Source organism: Apium graveolens, chromosome 3, assembly GCF_009905375.1.
Source record: "Apium graveolens cultivar Ventura chromosome 3, ASM990537v1, whole genome shotgun sequence".
NCBI lineage: Eukaryota > Viridiplantae > Streptophyta > Magnoliopsida > Apiales > Apiaceae > Apium > Apium graveolens.
Window position 1 is genome coordinate 240,871,306 of NC_133649.1, and position 17,433 is coordinate 240,888,738.

The 17,433-nt window shown below is 39.9% G+C and overlaps 1 non-coding gene across 1 annotated transcript; it reads left to right on the top strand.

Annotated features, from left to right (window-relative positions):
* Positions 1–7,970: 7,970 nt before the first annotated feature.
* Positions 7,971–8,077, top strand: LOC141715442 (small nucleolar RNA R71). The gene has a single exon (XR_012572206.1). It is a non-coding gene; the product is annotated as a small nucleolar RNA R71 (small nucleolar RNA).
* Positions 8,078–17,433: the final 9,356 nt, after the last annotated feature.

Consider the following 17,433-nt stretch of genomic DNA (forward strand, 5'->3'; position numbering starts at 1 on the left):
TATCATGTTTGTTTATCTTGTTGTTTGTTGTGATCTTTATGCTCTTTGTTCTTTAAGAGCTTACTCTGATACCAATTGTTATTCCCTAACAATACAACAAGAATTACAGAAGGGGGGCTGAATGTAATTCTGGCTACTTTTAAAATTTAAAGAGTGTTCAAACTTGATAAATATAACAGTGTTTGATTAGCTATGGTGCAGAATAAAAGAGATATAAGAATCAAGACACTAAGTAATAAAAACACAAGTTTTTAAAACTTTCTAGTGGATTTGAAATATCCGCCAGATATATATATATATCAAATGAGAACCCTGTGAAGTTTTTAATAGCTCACAGCTGCTTACAAGTTTGAACAACTGAACTACAAAGAAATGCTTACAGAATACAGCTTGATATATTTCTCTAAAAATGGGCTTGCTTAGTTTTGTGTTCTACTTGCTACACTTGGTTTATATATCACCATGTTTACATGATAATAAGACAAGATAATAAAACAAAACATATCTAGTCTAACTCCATGCTACTTCACCACTCTATTCCAGCATCTTTGAATATCTTCACAATTGCATGGAAATGGTAATGCTTCTTTGTTCTCAAATTCCTGCATAACAGGCTGCCACATTCCTTTTGCAAACACCCAACGCATGTGACTGTGTTGTCACTGTCAACAGCTATTTGAATTTGATCATTCGTCGAGACTATGATTGTCATCCGTCGGGAGCTTTATTGATCATCCATCGGGAGTCTTTGTGAACCATCCATTGGGAGCCTTTTATGTCACTTGACTCCATTTCATTTATACAGAATTACAAGATATCTTATATTTACAATTAGTCACCCTATTCTGTATATCCACTAGTAGTCAACATGACTCATATACTCCTACAGAATCTACACAATGTTGCTTGCAGAATTGTGCTACAAAACTTATTTGTTACATAAGCTACTCACTCGATGGATGTTAATCTGTCATCCGTCGGGACTAAAAAGATTCATCCATCGGGACTATATTAGATCATTCGTCGAGTGCTACAAAATTCACTAAGTTAAATCTACTAAGGTGTTTTGTTAACTTATAATTAAGTTCACAACATATTCCTAACAATAAACAAGTGATTATACCTCGACAAACAAACAAACCATGATCATGATCTAGCACACAAGCAACATATAAGACTTAGTGATATTTTATTGCTTCTAACATGCAAATCAACTTGATAAGACTTAACATTCAAAAATACGACATCACCACACTTGCATCAATATCACAAATCAATCAGAAAATTAACTAAGGGATCATGTTATAATGCAAATGCATGAACTATATGCAACAACTATCATGCAAAATGAAAAAAACTTCATGGCAAATATACAACTATATGAACTGAACTAGCATGAATATGCAACTATATGAGATACACACAAACATATATTCCTTAACTACTACCCCCAAACTTAAAATATTCACTGTCCTTAGTGAAGGTAATAGTAAGGAATCAGGCATAAATACTCAGAATCAGGGTCATCACCCACATTGGGTGGAGTATCATGAGTGTCAGGAAGTGGGTACACAGATTCCTCACCGAATACTGGCCACTGGATATCAACTCATGTGGCTCTGAATGTAGTCCCCAACGCCTGGGTAAGGTCCTGTGCAAACCGACTATGGATGTCATGCATCGCATCCATCCTCTTTATCAAGCACCTACACTGCACTGGACTCAAACCAGCACTTCCCTATGCTTCCTCCTGTTGCTGCTAATGTGATCGCGAAGGACCAGCCTCTTTATCCAACTGAGCTTTCCATGCTGCCCTGCTCGCCTGAGTCGTGCCACCAGCATATTCCAGAGGCGTTGGCCGTCCACCTGGCAGTTGGTCATAAGAATAACCAAGCCCCTTCGGATCAGGCTTACCACCGTACCACTCCTGCATACTCACCAACGTTGAACTATCAATTGGGGCACTCGGAAGCTGTAGCTGCTCGTGTGCATGCCAATAAACTCCAACCGCCATACACGGCTTTGTTATAATAGACGAATAGGGTATAGAACCCGTAGAACTCCCACGATGAAACCTTAAAATACCCTGATGAATCACCATCCCAAGATCTATATAGTCTCCCTGAAGAATCCCCCACAACAACATCATGCACATGAGAAGATGGCATGATGTTGGCACAAATAAAAGAATTCCATGTACGTGCAAACGTATTCATGCATGAGGCAGGAAAAGTGGCATACTTGTTTGTGCCCCTCTTGAACTTCCAGTAAGTCTCAGGCACACACAGCGTAGCAACGATCAAATCCAAGTTAAAATCCTACCACATCTTCTCATTCCAGTTATCCTGATATGGCCTCCTCTGGGGCTGCTCAATCACCCTCTGAATCGCCTCAGCACTATACTCTACAGTCAACCCCCTCACCACGGAAAATCCGTTCTCCTCCGCCTTCGCATTCACGTAAAACTCATGAACCACACTCATAGGCACCGCAGCGGGTGTCTCACAAAAAGCAACCCAACCCATCTCCAAAATTATCTCCAAGAACTTACCATCCCTCCCCGATGGAAAAAAACCTCGCTCCTTGGCTATGGGCTTCGAAAGCAGCCTCGTATACTTTGCTTCGGGCTCCGGAGTTAAAAACCCAGGCCTCACACCCCTAACACTAGAAGAATCGGTGGTGCTGCTACTAACTTGAGTTCATTATCTTTTGGGTGCTATTGGAAGTGAATAAGTGAGAATAAGATATGTGTGTATAAGAGATATTTGTGTTTGAGAATTTGAGAAATGATGGAGAACTTTGTGTATAAGTGTGTGTGTGTGTGTGTATAGGATTTTTAGAATATAATTAGTTATGAAAAAGAAGTGGGAATTGATTATGGGAGTAATGGGGTTGATTGAAATTGATTTGGAGAGGGAAATATGGAAGTGGGAGAGTAAAATTCGGTTGGGAATTGATTTTATATTAAACTCTCTTATTTTCTATTTCTTTTGTTTTCTTTTTGTTCGACTACAGGGATGCAGCGTGACCTCCCCGCCTAGCAGCACGGGTGCACCGTGTTACTGGAAAACTAGTGCGGCCACCCCGCATACCAGGGCGGGCGCGCACACTTACTGGAAAATCAGTGTGGCCGCCCCGATTCTCAGCGCGGGTGCGTCGTGCTTCTGTAGTTAACACTGTATTTTTTTCTGATTTTTTTGTGTTTTTCTCCTTATTTTCTTTTTCCTCTGTCTACTAATGTATAACAAACTTGGGTTGCATCCCAAGAAGCGCTTGCTTTATATCGTTAGCTTGACGTAGAATCCCGAGATCAAGTGGACAATAAAACAGCACTAACCACCTCATGAATTTCCGTATCCCCATAAAAATGCTTCAACCTCTGTCCATTCACTTCGAACACTTAGCCTTAATCATTTTCAAAAATCTCCATCGCTCCATGTAGAAACACAGTTTTGATAACAAACAGCCCTGACCACCTCAACTTCAATTTACCAGGAAAAAGACGGAGATGAGAGTTGAATAAAAGAACTTATTGCCCCGGCACAAATGATTTGAGCACTAGACCCCTATCGTGCGACTTTCTCCTTATACATTTTATTGTTCTCATATGCTTGAAGTCCTAACTCGTCGAGTTCATTCAATTGAAGCATTCTCTTCTTACCAGCTGCATCCAAATCAAGGTTTAACTTCTTCAAAGCCCAATATGCTTTGTGCTCTAGCACCACAGGCAAATGACATCCCTTATCATAAAACAACTGAAATGGCGACATGCCAAGAGGAGTCTTGTATGCTGTTCTATATGCCCAAACAGCTTCATCCAGCTTCAAAGACTAATCCTTCCTTGATGGACACACAACTTTCTCTAGAATACGCTTGATCTCCCTGTTAGATACCTCAGCTTGACCATTAGTCTGAGGATGGTAGGTTGTAGTAATGCGATGATTCATATTATATCGCTGCATCATGGCAGTGAACTTGCGATTGAAGAAATGCGATCCATCGTCACTGATTATGACTCTTGGAGTCCCAAACCTTGTGAATATCTGCTTATAAAGAAAATTTAGCACTACCTTCGAATCATTTATCAGCAAAGCCTTGACTTCAACCCATTTTGAAACATAATCAACCGTCAACAAGATATACTGATTATTGCAAGATGAGATAAATGGCCCCATGAAGTCAATTCCCCAAACATCGAAGACTTAAACCTCGAGAAGCACATTAAGATGCATCTCATCCCTCTTAGACATATTACCCACACGTTGGCATCGATCACACTTCAAAATAAATTGACGCGCATCCTTAAACAATGTAGGCCAGAAGAATCCTGCTTGAAGGATACGAGCTGCCATTTTTTTCTCCACCATAGTGGCCTCCATAAGTAGTCGAATGGCAATCTCGCAAGATCCCCCCCATTTCGCTGTACGAAATACATCTCCTGATGATTTGATTATCTCCTTGGCTAAACAAGAATGGCTCATCCCACATGTACCACTTTACCTCATGAAGAAACTTTTTCCTTTGAGCAGAAGACAAGTCTGGAGGCATAATATTGCTCACAAAGTAGTTCACAATGTCTGTGAACCACGGTTCTTCCCCTTGTACCCCAAACAACTTCTCATCGGGAAAAGACTCATTTATCAATATCTTATCCTATGAAGTTACACTTGGATCTTCTAAACGAGAGAGATGATCAGCGACTTGATTCTCAGTACCCTTTATGTCCTTGATCACCAACTCAAATTCCTGAAGTAAAAGAACCCATCGAATCAGTCTAGGCTTTGAGTCCTTCTTCGAGATGAAATAGCGAATCGTAGTGTGATCAGTGAAAACTCTCACCTTTATCCCAAGTAAATAAGATCGAAACTTCTCAAAACCGTAGAAAATGGCTAAGAGTTCTTTTGCAGTAGTAGTATAATTCAATTGAGCACCATTGAGGGTCTTACTAGCATAATAGACCACATGAAATATGTTGTTCTTTCTCTACCCCAGAACTGCTCCAACTGCATAGTCACTTGCATCGCAAATCATTTCAAAAGGTTCATCCCAATTAGGTGCAGTTATGACAGGTGCTGTGATTAAACTCTTCATTAAGATCTCAAAAGCAGCTAGGCACTCGTCATCAAACTTGAAAGGGACATCTTTCTCTAGAAGATTGCACAAGGGTTTTGAGATTTTTGAGAAGTCCTTGATGAACCGCCTATAGAGACCCGCATGACCAAGAAAGCTGCGGACTCCCTTAATAGAAATTGGTGGAGGAAGGTTTTCGATAACCCCCACCTTGGCTTTATCCACCTCGAGACCCTTATTAGAAACCTTATGCCCAAAAATGATGCCTTATTGCACTATAAAATGACATTTCTCCCAGTTGAGAACCAGATTGGTCTCAACACACCTTTAAAGAACGGCACCAAGATTTTGCAAGCACTCATCAAAAGAAGCACCAAACACAGAAAAATCATCCAAAAACACTTCCACATTATGACCAATCATATCAGAGAAAATGACCATCATACATCTCTGAAACATGGAAGTAGCACTACACAAACCAAAGGAAACTCTTTTGAAGGCAAAAGTCCCAAATGGACAAGTGAAAGTTGTCTTTTCCTCATCTGCTAGAGCAATGGAAATCTGATTATAGCCTAAATAGCCATCCAGAAGACAATAGTACTCATGCCAGCCAATTTGTCCAGCATCCGATCAATAAACGGAAGAGGGAAGTGATCTTTCCTTGTGGCATTGTTCATCTTCCTCTAATCCATGCAAACTCTCCATCCCATGACTGTTCGAGTAGGAATGAGCTCATTCTTTTCATTAGCAACGGTGATGCCTCCTTTCTTCGGCACACACTGAACTGGACTCACCCAAAAACTGTCACAAATGGGATAGATGATCCCTGCATCTATCTATTTGAGGATTTCTTTCTTCACAACTCCTTTCATGATCAGATTAAGCCTTCTCTTTTGCTCCACAGTAGGCTTTCTACCTTCCTCTAGCAGAATTTTATGCGTACAATAAGAAGGGCTAATTCCCTTGATATCTGCTATAGTCCATCCAATTACTGACTTGAACTCTCTCAAAATTCTTAAGAGCTTTTCCTCATCACTACCTGAAAGGTCAGATGCAATAATAACAGGCAAAGTAGATAGATCACCTAAAAAAGTATAACTTAAGTGATCAGGAAATGGTTTAAGCTCGAGAGAAGGAGCTTCCTCAACAGAAGGCTTGAGGCACTTTGGAGCTTTGTTCAACTCCTTAAATCCAAGAGATTCAAAAGGCATATCCAGCCTTCGCTTCCAAGGAGAAGCATTCAAATACTGCAACTGTTCATCACCTTCATCATCTTCACTATCGGAATTCCTCAACAAGGCCTTCTCTAGGGCATCAGACCTTGGCATTTGATCAAGTTATGAAGTAACCACATAATCGACCAACTCAACTTTTAAGCACTCCTCATTATCAGTAGAGACTTTCATGATATTGAAAATATTGAACGTCACATCCTGATCCAACACTCGCATAGTGAGCTCACCCTTCTGTACATTTATCAAGGTTCGGCCAGTGGCCAAGAAAGGTCTTCCCAAGATTATGGGAATCTTCTTATCCTCCTTGAAATCAAAAATTACAAAATCAGCAGGAAAGATGAGTTTGTCCACCTTGACCAATACATCCTCCACGAAGTAGGCTTTGGATTAGGTAAGTCCAACTTCTTGAAGATTGACAAGGGCATCAGATTGATGCTAGCTCCCAAGTCACATAAGTATTTGTCAAATCATACTTTTCCAATGGTACAGGGAATAGTGAAGCTTTCAGGATCTTTAAGCTTCGGAGGTAACTTCTGTTGCAGCACAGCACTGTATTCCTTCGTAAGAGCAACCGTCTCTAAGTCATCCAGCTTCACTTTCCGAGAGAGAATACCTTGCATAAACTTCGCATAACTAGGCATCTGTTCAAGAGCTTCAGTGAAAGGTATGTTGATATGAAGTTTCTTGAACACCTCTAGAAACTTCAAACTGCTTATCCAACTTTTTCTTCTACAGCCACTTAGGAAAAGGAGGTGGAGGATAGATCTGTTTCTCCCATGTATTACCCTCAGGAGGAATGTGTTCCATAATAGTCTTCCTTGGTTCCACTTCTGCTTCCTTCTGCACTTCTTCTTCATCTACAGCTTCTTCTTTCGAAACTTGAGATTTTCAGGATTTGTAACCTTCCCGAACCTCAATGTAATTGCCTTGACCTGCTCTTTAGCTTCCTTCTTGCCTGGCACTTTAGTGTCACTAAGGAGTGTACCAGGTTGACGATTCATCAAGGCATTAGGCAATCTGACCAATTTGATTCTCCAAGGTCTTGATAGAAACTGCTTTGGCTCTTGTACATGAGCCTCAACTTCTCCAATTCCAATTTTTCATTAGATTGTTGCAGCTGGAGTTGTTATCTTGGTGCATATTATAGTTTCTGAAAACCAGGAGGGTTGTATTGTTTTGCCGTATACGGCTGATAAGGCTATTTTACCGCATTCTGAGTATTGCTCCAGTTGAAGTTAGGATGATTGTGGTTGTTGGGATGATAGGTGGATGGAACTAGCTGTTGCGATCTCTGAAAGTTGCTCACAAACTGAGTTGATTCACTAAAATAGCACACTGCTCTGTTTCATGAGCACCAGCACAAAGCTCACAAACACTAGTGATTTAATTCACTCCATAATTAGCCAAAGAATCCACCTTCATCGTCAAAGCCTTAAGTTGAGCAGCGATAGTAGTAGCTGCATCCACCTCCAGAATTCCTACTACCTTGCCTTGAGGTAGTCTCTGAGTTGGATCTGGTATTCCTTGGCAACCATCAGCTCAATTAATTCATAAGCTTTATCATAGCTTTTATCCCATAAGGCTCCCCTTGATGCTGCAACAAGCATGGGTCTAGAAGTAGCACCCAATCCATTATAAAAGAAGTTAATGATCATCCAGTCAGGCATCCCATGGTGAGGACACTTTCTAAGCATCTCTTTGTAGCAATCTCAAGCCTCACATAAAGATTCTCCAAATTGCTGAGCAAATTGAGTAAGTGTGTTTCTGATTGCAGCAGTCTTCGCCATAGGAAAGAATTTAGTTAGGAACTTTTGAGAAAGATCCTCCCATTTGGTGATAGACCCTGGTGGTAGAGAATGTAACCATCACTTAGCTTTATCCCGCAAAGAGAATGGGAAAAGCTTCAACTAAATAGCATCTTCAGAAACTCCATTGAACCTGAAAATGTAGCAGATCTCGATGAAATCTCTGATGTGCATGTTGGGGTCTTCTGCCGGAGAACCCCCAAACTGAACTGAGTTATGTATCATTAGAATTGTACACGACGTGATCTCATAGGTGTTTGTCCGCGATGGCTGGTCGGACAATGCTAGACTGAATATCATTAATCTTCGGCTGAGAGTAATCCATCAAAGCCTTCGTTTTTGCTTCTGGTTCTCCCATTGCAATAAGAGATTCTTCTTTAACTTTCTCCTCGACAAGAATTTCTTCAAAAACTTCCTTAGCTACTACAACTTCTTCCTCAGCTCGATCCAGTGTATCACAAGTAATATAGAATCAATTCTAGTTCGTTCCCACAGAGACCGGTTTAGGTTAATTTCAATCAATGCACTTATGGAACAATGGTATGGTTATTATTCAATGCTAAGACGAATAACAAATTGAGATCGTTATAACTAAGATTATTAACTAACATACAATTAACTATGAGAATTAAAAGGTTGATTTAATTATATAACACAAACATGGGATTCTAACTTCATTACTACTTCAATCAATAGCCTTTTTGTTCTTAATCTTAGCATGCAATGGTGATGACACTGATCAGATAACACGAAACTAGTAAATGCCAACTTTCGTTATACGAATACCCTACTACCAGACATCCATAAAAGAGATAGAAGCTGAATAGACACCAATTATATTGAGACCCTATATGTCTATAGAATTTGACAACATAATGGTTTAATGTGCAAGTTATCTATCATGATTACATAGGACAAGTAAGATGGTTAAAATTACCTACGAAACATGCATATTAATTACATGAACCTATGCTAGCATGGCTAGTTATAAACCTCTAAATTCATTGTCACTTTATTAGAGATTAACACTTTATCTTATAAGTTCTCGACGCTCATAAGACGAATAAGCACAACCAATACTAAGATAACATAAAATCACCACATACTAAGGTATCCAAACATATTAACTAAAGAAATCCATAAGTAAATCCGCTAGAACCTCATAATAATGATTAGCCCATAACCGAACTCATCATCACCGTGGGTTCCGATGAAAGCATGGTATAATAAACTAAGTCTTTATAAATACGAATAATAAAACCAAGTACGTGAAACAAGAGTATAGGTTCAACAAATAAGAAAACTAGCATCCAAGATTACAACTTAAAATAAAGAATCACAAGAATAAACTAGATCCTCTTCATCTTGGTTGAATTATACTATACGGTCTTCTTATATCTTCTCCTTAAGCTCTGGTATGTCTTGTTATGAAAAACGACCTTAAGTTATCATTATATAGCAGCCCTGATCAACAGATAAGTCCAGAAATTAAAATTATAGTAGAAACAGGATTCTTGAAACCCAACCTGGCGTGGCCACGCGCTTTACCAGCGTGGGCGAGCTGGCATTCTGTTCACCCAGCGCAGCCACGCGCTACTACAGCGCAGGTGCGCTGACCTTCTGGAAAAAACTCTGACATCTGCTTTTTTTGCTGGTTTGAGATGGCGATCTACGAGCTTACTTCCTGGACACTTCCCTAGCACCAATTTAGCACCAAAACAATGCTAAATCTCCCTGATCCCTGTTATATGCCTGAAATGCAAAAACACTACAAAACACATCAAAAATACAAATAACTTGAGTACAAAACATCAATTCAAGCCTTTATAGAGCATTCTAAGTGGACATAAATGCCACTTAACAGGGGGTTAATGTGTTTTTGTATTTTTCTGCCTTTCTTGAATTGTTTTATGGTGGTGAACAAAGTAAATTAAACCTTGTAGTGAAATGTGTTAAAACTGAAATTAAACAAGTAACATTAAAGAACATAGATCTTTCAAAACTCACTTGATTTAACATTAAAATTAAGAATGTTTTGCTACAAAATTTCTAGGCTCTTTGTTGATAAAGAGCTTAGCTTCTTCCTTGAGAGAATACAAGATTTTTCTTATCTAAATTGTTACAACTGACAAAGCATCTAGTGTTTACTTTATAGATTCAGTAAACACTGGTTATTACACAGCATGCAACAACATGTACTAAACCCTATTTTAAGATAATCAAATCTTTCTATTTTTGGCTTAGTGTATCTTGCTAAACTTGAATCGATGTTTGTCCTCAAGCATAAATAGACTCAAAGAACAAGAACTAAAAATGCATGAATGCAAGCTACATGAATGCAAATGATCCCAATAAAATAACTTAACCAACCGAAAAGTAACACCTCAACAAATGTAGTTATTCCTACAAGTTCAATCAAATCTCACAAATCAACTCACAAACCAAAAGTGTGCATGTGTGCAATTGCTTAACAGAAGTACTAACGCAACTAGATCAATAATCATGACTCACTATTCATCAAGACAATAACAAGGTTATAAATAGAATAAACGCTAAACTCAAAATGACTTATAACACTTCAATTTTTATTTATTGAAGTTATACATGGATCCATTGCTAACACATAACAAACATAAATACGCTTATTTGATCGTGTAATGAGTGAGGTCCATAAAAGACTTATACAATAATGCCCATTTAGTGAGCGTTAGGTTAGCGGATCCCAGACTATGAAAGGCTTAGGTCACTAGGCACAAAGTCCCCTAAGAACTTAATAACTCGAGTATTAAAGAGCCCACTCGTGATCAATTATAAATAACACATTTTTCTTTTCTTTTTTTCTTTTCTCTTTTTTTTCTTTTTCTTTTTTTCACATGATTTTTGAATGAGTGCATTTCGCTCCATCTCGCTCAACCCTAGACTACTCATATAAAATGAGCCGGCTACTAGCCATTTGACACCTAGCCACAACTAATATTAAAATCCTATATTTTTCTCCAATTTTTTAAACATCCATCTTATTTTATCATTAAGAGAATATCCTAAATTCTAAATATAAACAAGTGATTATACCTCGACAAATAGACAAACCATGATCATGATCTAGCACGCAAGCAACATATAAGACTTAGTGAATTTTATTGCTTCTAGCATGCAAATCAACTTGATAAGACTTAACATTCCTAAATACGACATCACCACACTTGCATCAATATCACAAATCAATCGGAAAATTAACCAAGGGATCATGTTATAATGCAAATGCATAAACTATATGTAACAACTATCATGCAATATAAAAAAAACTTCATGGCAAATGTGCAACTATATGAACTAAACTAGCATGAATATGCAACTATATAAGACACAAACAAACATATATTCCTTAACTACTACCCCCAAACTTAAAATATTCACTGTCCTTGGTGAAGGTAATCGTAAGGAATCAGGTATACTTACTCAGAATCAGGGTCATCACCCTCATGGGGTGGAGTGTCAGGAGTATCAGGAGGTAGGTACAAAGAGTCCTCACCGAATACAGGCCAGTGGATATCAACTCATGTGGCTCTAAATGCAGTCCCCAAAGCCTTGGTAAGGTCCTGTGCAAACCGACTATGGATGTCATGCATTGCATCCATCCTTCTCATCAAGCGCCTATACTGCGCTGAACTCAAACCAGCACTGCCCTATGCTTCCTCCTGATGCTACTGCTGTGATCATGAAGGACCAGCATCTTCACCCAACTGAGCTCCCCATGCTGCCCTGCTCACATGAGTCGTGCCACTAACATATTCTTAAGGCACTGGTCGTCCACCTGACAGATGGTCATAAGAAAAACCAAGCCCCTTCGGATTTGGCTTACCACCGTACCACTCCTGCATACTCAATAACGTCGAACTATTAATCGGGGCACTCGGAAGCTACAACTGCTCGTGTGTAGGCCAATGAACTCCAACCGCCACACACAGTTTCATCATAATAGACACATAGGATATAGAACCTGTAGTACTCCCACAAAGAAACCTCAAAATACCCTGATGAATCACCATCCCAAGATCCACATAGTCTCCTTAAAGAATCCCCCACAACAACCGTGCACGCTCCACAAAAATATCATGCACATGAGAAGATGGCATGATGTTGGCATAAATAAAAGAATTCCATGTACGTGCAAACGTGTTCATGCACGAGACAGGGAAAGTGGCATACTCGTTTGTGCCCCTCTTGAACTTCCACTGAGTCTCAGGCACACACAGTGTAGCAACAATCAAATCCACGTTAAAATCCTCCCCCGTCTTCTCGTTCCAGTTATCCTGGTCTGGCCTCCTCTCGGGCTGTTCAATCACCCTCTGAGTCGCCTCAGCACTATACTCTACAGTCAACCCCCTCTCCACGGAAAATCCGTTCTTCTCCGCCTTCCCATTCCCGTAAAACTCGCGAACCACACTCATAGGCACCGCAACGGGTGTCTCACAAAAAGCAACCCAACCCATCTCCAAAATTATCTCCAACAACTTACCATCCCTCCCCAATGGCAGAAAACCTCGCTCATTGGCTATGGGCTTCGAAAGCAGTCTCGTATACCCCGCTTCAGCCTCCGGAGTTGAAAACCCAAGCCTCACACCCCCAACACTAGAAGAATCGGTGGTGCTGCTACTAACTTGAGTTCTTTGTCTTTTGGGTTCCATTGGAAGTGAATAAGAGAGAATAAAAGATGTGTGTATAAGAGAGATTTGTGTTTGAGAATTTGATAAGTGATGGAGAAGTTTGTGTAGAAGTGTGTTTATATATATAGGATTTTTATAAAAGAATTAGTTATGGAAAAGAAGTGGTAATTGATTATGGGAATAATGAGAGTAATGGGGTTGATTGAAATTGATTTGGAGAGGGAAATATGGAAGTGGGAGAGTAAAATTCGGTTGGAAATTGATTTTATATTAAACTCCCCGATTTTCTATTTCTTTTAATATATTTTTTCGACTACAGGGATGAAGCGCGACCGCCCCGCCTGGCAGCTTGGGCGCGTCGTGTTACTGGAAAACCAGCGCGGCCGCCTCGTATACCAGCACGGGCACGCGCACTTACTGGAAAATCAGTGTGGCCACCCCGCTTCTCAGCACGGGTGCGCCGTGCTTCTGTAGTTGACACTGTAATTTTTTTCTTTTTATAATTTTTTTGTGTTTTTCTCCTTGTTCTCTTTTTCTTCTGTCTACTAATGTACATCAAACTTGGGTTGCATCCCAAGAAGCGCTTGCTTTACATTGTTAGCTTGACGTAGAATCCTGAGATAAAGTGGACATAAAAACGACACTACCCACCTCACGGTTTGCCGTATCCCAATAATAATGCTTCAACCTCTGTCCATTCACTTCAAATGCTTAGCCTGGATCATTTTCAATAATCTCCACCGCTCCATATGGAAACACAGTTTTGATAACAAACGGCCCTGACCACCTCGACTTCAATTTACCAGGAAAAAGACGGAGACGAGAGTTGAACAAAAGAACTTGTTGCCCCGGCATAAATGATTTGAGCACTAGACCCCTATCGTGCCACCTCTTGACTTTCTCCTTATACATTTTGTTGTTCTCATATACTTGAAGTCCAAACTCGTCGAGTTCATTCAATTGAAGCATTCTCTTTTTACTAGTTGCATCCAAATCAAGGTTTAACTTCTTCAAAGCCCAATATGCTTTATGCTCTAGCTCCACAAGAAAATGACATCCCTTATCATAAACCAACTGAAATGGAGACATGCCAAGAGCAGTCTTGTATGCTGTTCTATATTCCCAAACAGCTTCATCCAGCTTCAAAGACTAATCCTTCCTTGATGGACACACAACTCAATACGCTTGATCTCCCTGTTAGATACCTCAGCTTGACCATTAGTCTGAGGATGGTAGGTTGTAGTAATGCGATGATTCACATTATATCGTTGCATCATGGCAGTGAACTTGCGATTACAGAAATGCGATCCCTCGTCACTGATTATGACTCTTGGAGTCCCAAATCTTGTGAATATCTGCTTATGAAGAAAATTAAGCACTACCTTCGAATCATTTGTCCGCAAAGCCTTGACTTCAACCCATTTTGAGACATAATCAATCGACAACAAGATATATTGATTGTTGTAAGATGAGACAAATGGCCTCATGAATTCAATTCCCCAAACATCGAAGACTTCAACCTCGAGAAGCACATTAAGATGCATCTCATCCCTCTTAGTCATATTACCCACACATTGGCATCGATCACACTTCAAAATAAATTGATGCGCATCCTTAACAATATAGGCCAGACGAATCCCGCTTGAAGGATACGAGCTGCCATTTTTTCTCCACCATAGTAGCCTCCATAAGCAGTCGAATGGCAATCTCGCAAGATCCCCCCCATTTCACTGTACGGAATACAACTCCTGATAATTTGGTCAGCTCATTGCCTAAACAAGAATGGCTCATCCCACATGTACCACTTTACCTCATGAAGAAACTTCTTCCTTTGAGAAGAAGACAAGTCTGGAGGCATAATATTGCTCACAAGGTAGTTCATAATGTCTGCGAACCACGGTTCTTCCTCTTGTACCCCAAACAACTGCTCATCGGGAAAAGACTAATTTATCAATATCTTACCCTGTGAAGTTAGACTTGGATCTTCTAAACGAGAGAGATGATCAGTGACTTGATTCGCAGTACCCATTTTGTCCTTGATCTCCAACTCAAATTCTTGAAGTAAAAGAACCCATCGAATCAGTCTAGGCTTCGAGTCCTTCTTCGAGATGAGATAGCGAATCACAGCGTGATCAGTGAAAACTGTCACCTTTGTCCCAAACAAATAAGAGCGAAACTTCTCAAAACTGTAAGAGTTCTTTTTCAGTAGTAGTATAATTCAGTTGAGCACCATTGAGGGTCTTACTAACATAGTAGACCACATGAAATATGTTGTTCATTCTCTGCCCAAGAACTGCTCCAACTACATAGTCACTTGCATCACACATCATTTCAAAAGGTTCATCCCAATTAGGTGCAGTTATGACCGATGCCGTGATCAAACTCTTTTTTAAGATCTCAATAGCGGCTAGGAACTCGTCATCAAACTTGAAAGGGGCATCTTTCTCTTGAAGATTGCACAAGGGTTGAGAGATTTTTGAGAATTCCTTGATGAACCGCCTATAGAAACCCGCATGACCAAGAAAGATGCGGACTCCCTTAATAGAAATTGGTGGAGGAAGGTTTTCGATAACCCCCATATTGGCTTTATCCACCTCGAGACCCTTACTAGAAACTTTATGCCTAAGAATGATGCCTTGTTGCACTATAAAATGACATTTCTCCCAGTTGAGAACCAAATTGGTCTCAACACACCTTTTAAGAACGGCGCCAAGATTTTGCAAGCACTCATCAAAAGAAGCACCAAACACAGAGAAATCGTCCATAAACACCTCCACATTCTGATCAATCATATTAGAGAAAATGGTCATCATACATCTCTGAAACGTGGCAGGTGCACTACACAAAACCAAAGGAAACTCTTCTAAAGGCAAAAGTCCCAAACGGAAAAGTGAAAGTAGTCTTTTCATGATCTTCTGGAGCAATGCAAATCTGATTATAGCCTGAATAGCCATCCAGAAGACAATAGTACTTATGCTAGTCAATCTGTCAAGCCTTTGATCAATAAACGGAAGAGGGAAGTGATCCTTCCTTGTGGCCTTGTTTAGCTTCTTGTAATCCATACAAACTCTCTATCCCGTGATTGTTCGAGTAGGAATGAGCTCATTCTTTTCATTAGCAACAATGGTGATGCCTCCTTTCTTCAGCACACACTGAAATGAACTCACCCAAGAACTGTCAGAAATGGGATAGATGATCCCTGCATCTAGCCATTTGAGGATTTCTTTCTTCAAAACTTCTTTCATGATCGGATTAATCCTTCTCTATTGCTCAACAGTAGGCTTGCTACCTTCCTCTAGTAGAATTTTATGCATACAATAAGAAGGGTTGATTCCTTTGATATCTGCTATAGTCCATCCAATTGCCGACTTGAACTGTCTCAAAATTCTTAAGATCTTTTACACATCACTACCTGAAAGGCCAGATGCAATAATAACAGGAAAAGTAGATGCATCGCCTAAAAAAAATACCTTAAGTGTTCAGGAAATGGTTTAAGCTCGAGAGTAGGAGCTTCCTCAACAGATGGCTTGAGGCGCTTTGGAGCTTTGTTCAACTCCTCAAATCCAAGAGATTCAAAAGGCATATCCGACCTTCACTTCTAAGGAGAAGCATTCAAATACTGCAATTATTCATCACCTTCATCATCTTCACTATTTGAATTCCCCAACAAGGCCTTCTCTAAGGCATCAGACCTTTGCATTTGATCAAGTTCTGAAGTAACCACATAATCGACCAACTCAACTTTTAAGCACTCCTTATTATCAGTAGGGACTTTCATGATATTGAAAATATTGAACGTCACATCCTGATCCAACACTCACATAGTGAGCTCACCATTCTGTACATTTATCAAGGTTCGGACAGTGGCCAAGAAAGTTCTTCCCAAGATTATGGGAATCTTCTTATCCTCCTGGAAATCAAGAATTACAAGATCATCAGGAAAGATGAGTTTGTCCACCTTGACTAATACATCCTCCATGATGCCTCGTGGATATGTAATAGAACGATCAGCCAACTGTAAGGTCGTATAAGTAGGCTTTGGATCAGGTAAGCCCAACTTCTTGAAGATTGACAAGGGCATCATATTGATGCTAGCTCCCAAGTCACATAAGCATTTGTCAAATCATACTTTTCCAATGGTACAAGGAATAGTAAAGCTTCGGAGGCAACTTCTGTTGCAGCACTGCATTCCTCTGTAAGAGCAACTATCTCTAAGTCATTCAGCTTCACTTTTCGAGAGAGAATACCTTGCATAAACTTCGCATAACTAGGCATCTGTTCAAGAGCTTCAGCGAGAGGTATGTTGATATGAAATTTCTTGAACACCTCCAAAAACTTCTCAAACTGCTTATCCAACTTTTTCTTCTGTTGCCGCTGAGGAAAGGAGGCGGATGATAGATCTATTTCTCCCATGTATTACCCTTAGAAGGAATGTGTTCTACAGTAGTCTTCCTTGGTTCCACTTCTGCTTCCTTCTGCACTTCTTCTTCAGCCACAACTTCTTCTTCCGAAATTTGAGATTTTCGGGATTTGTAACCTTCCCGTACCTCAATGTGATTGCCTTACCCTGCTTTTTAGCTTCCTTCTTGCCTATCACTTCAGTGTCACTAGGTACCAGGTTGATAATTCAGCAAGGCATTGATAATCTGCCCAATT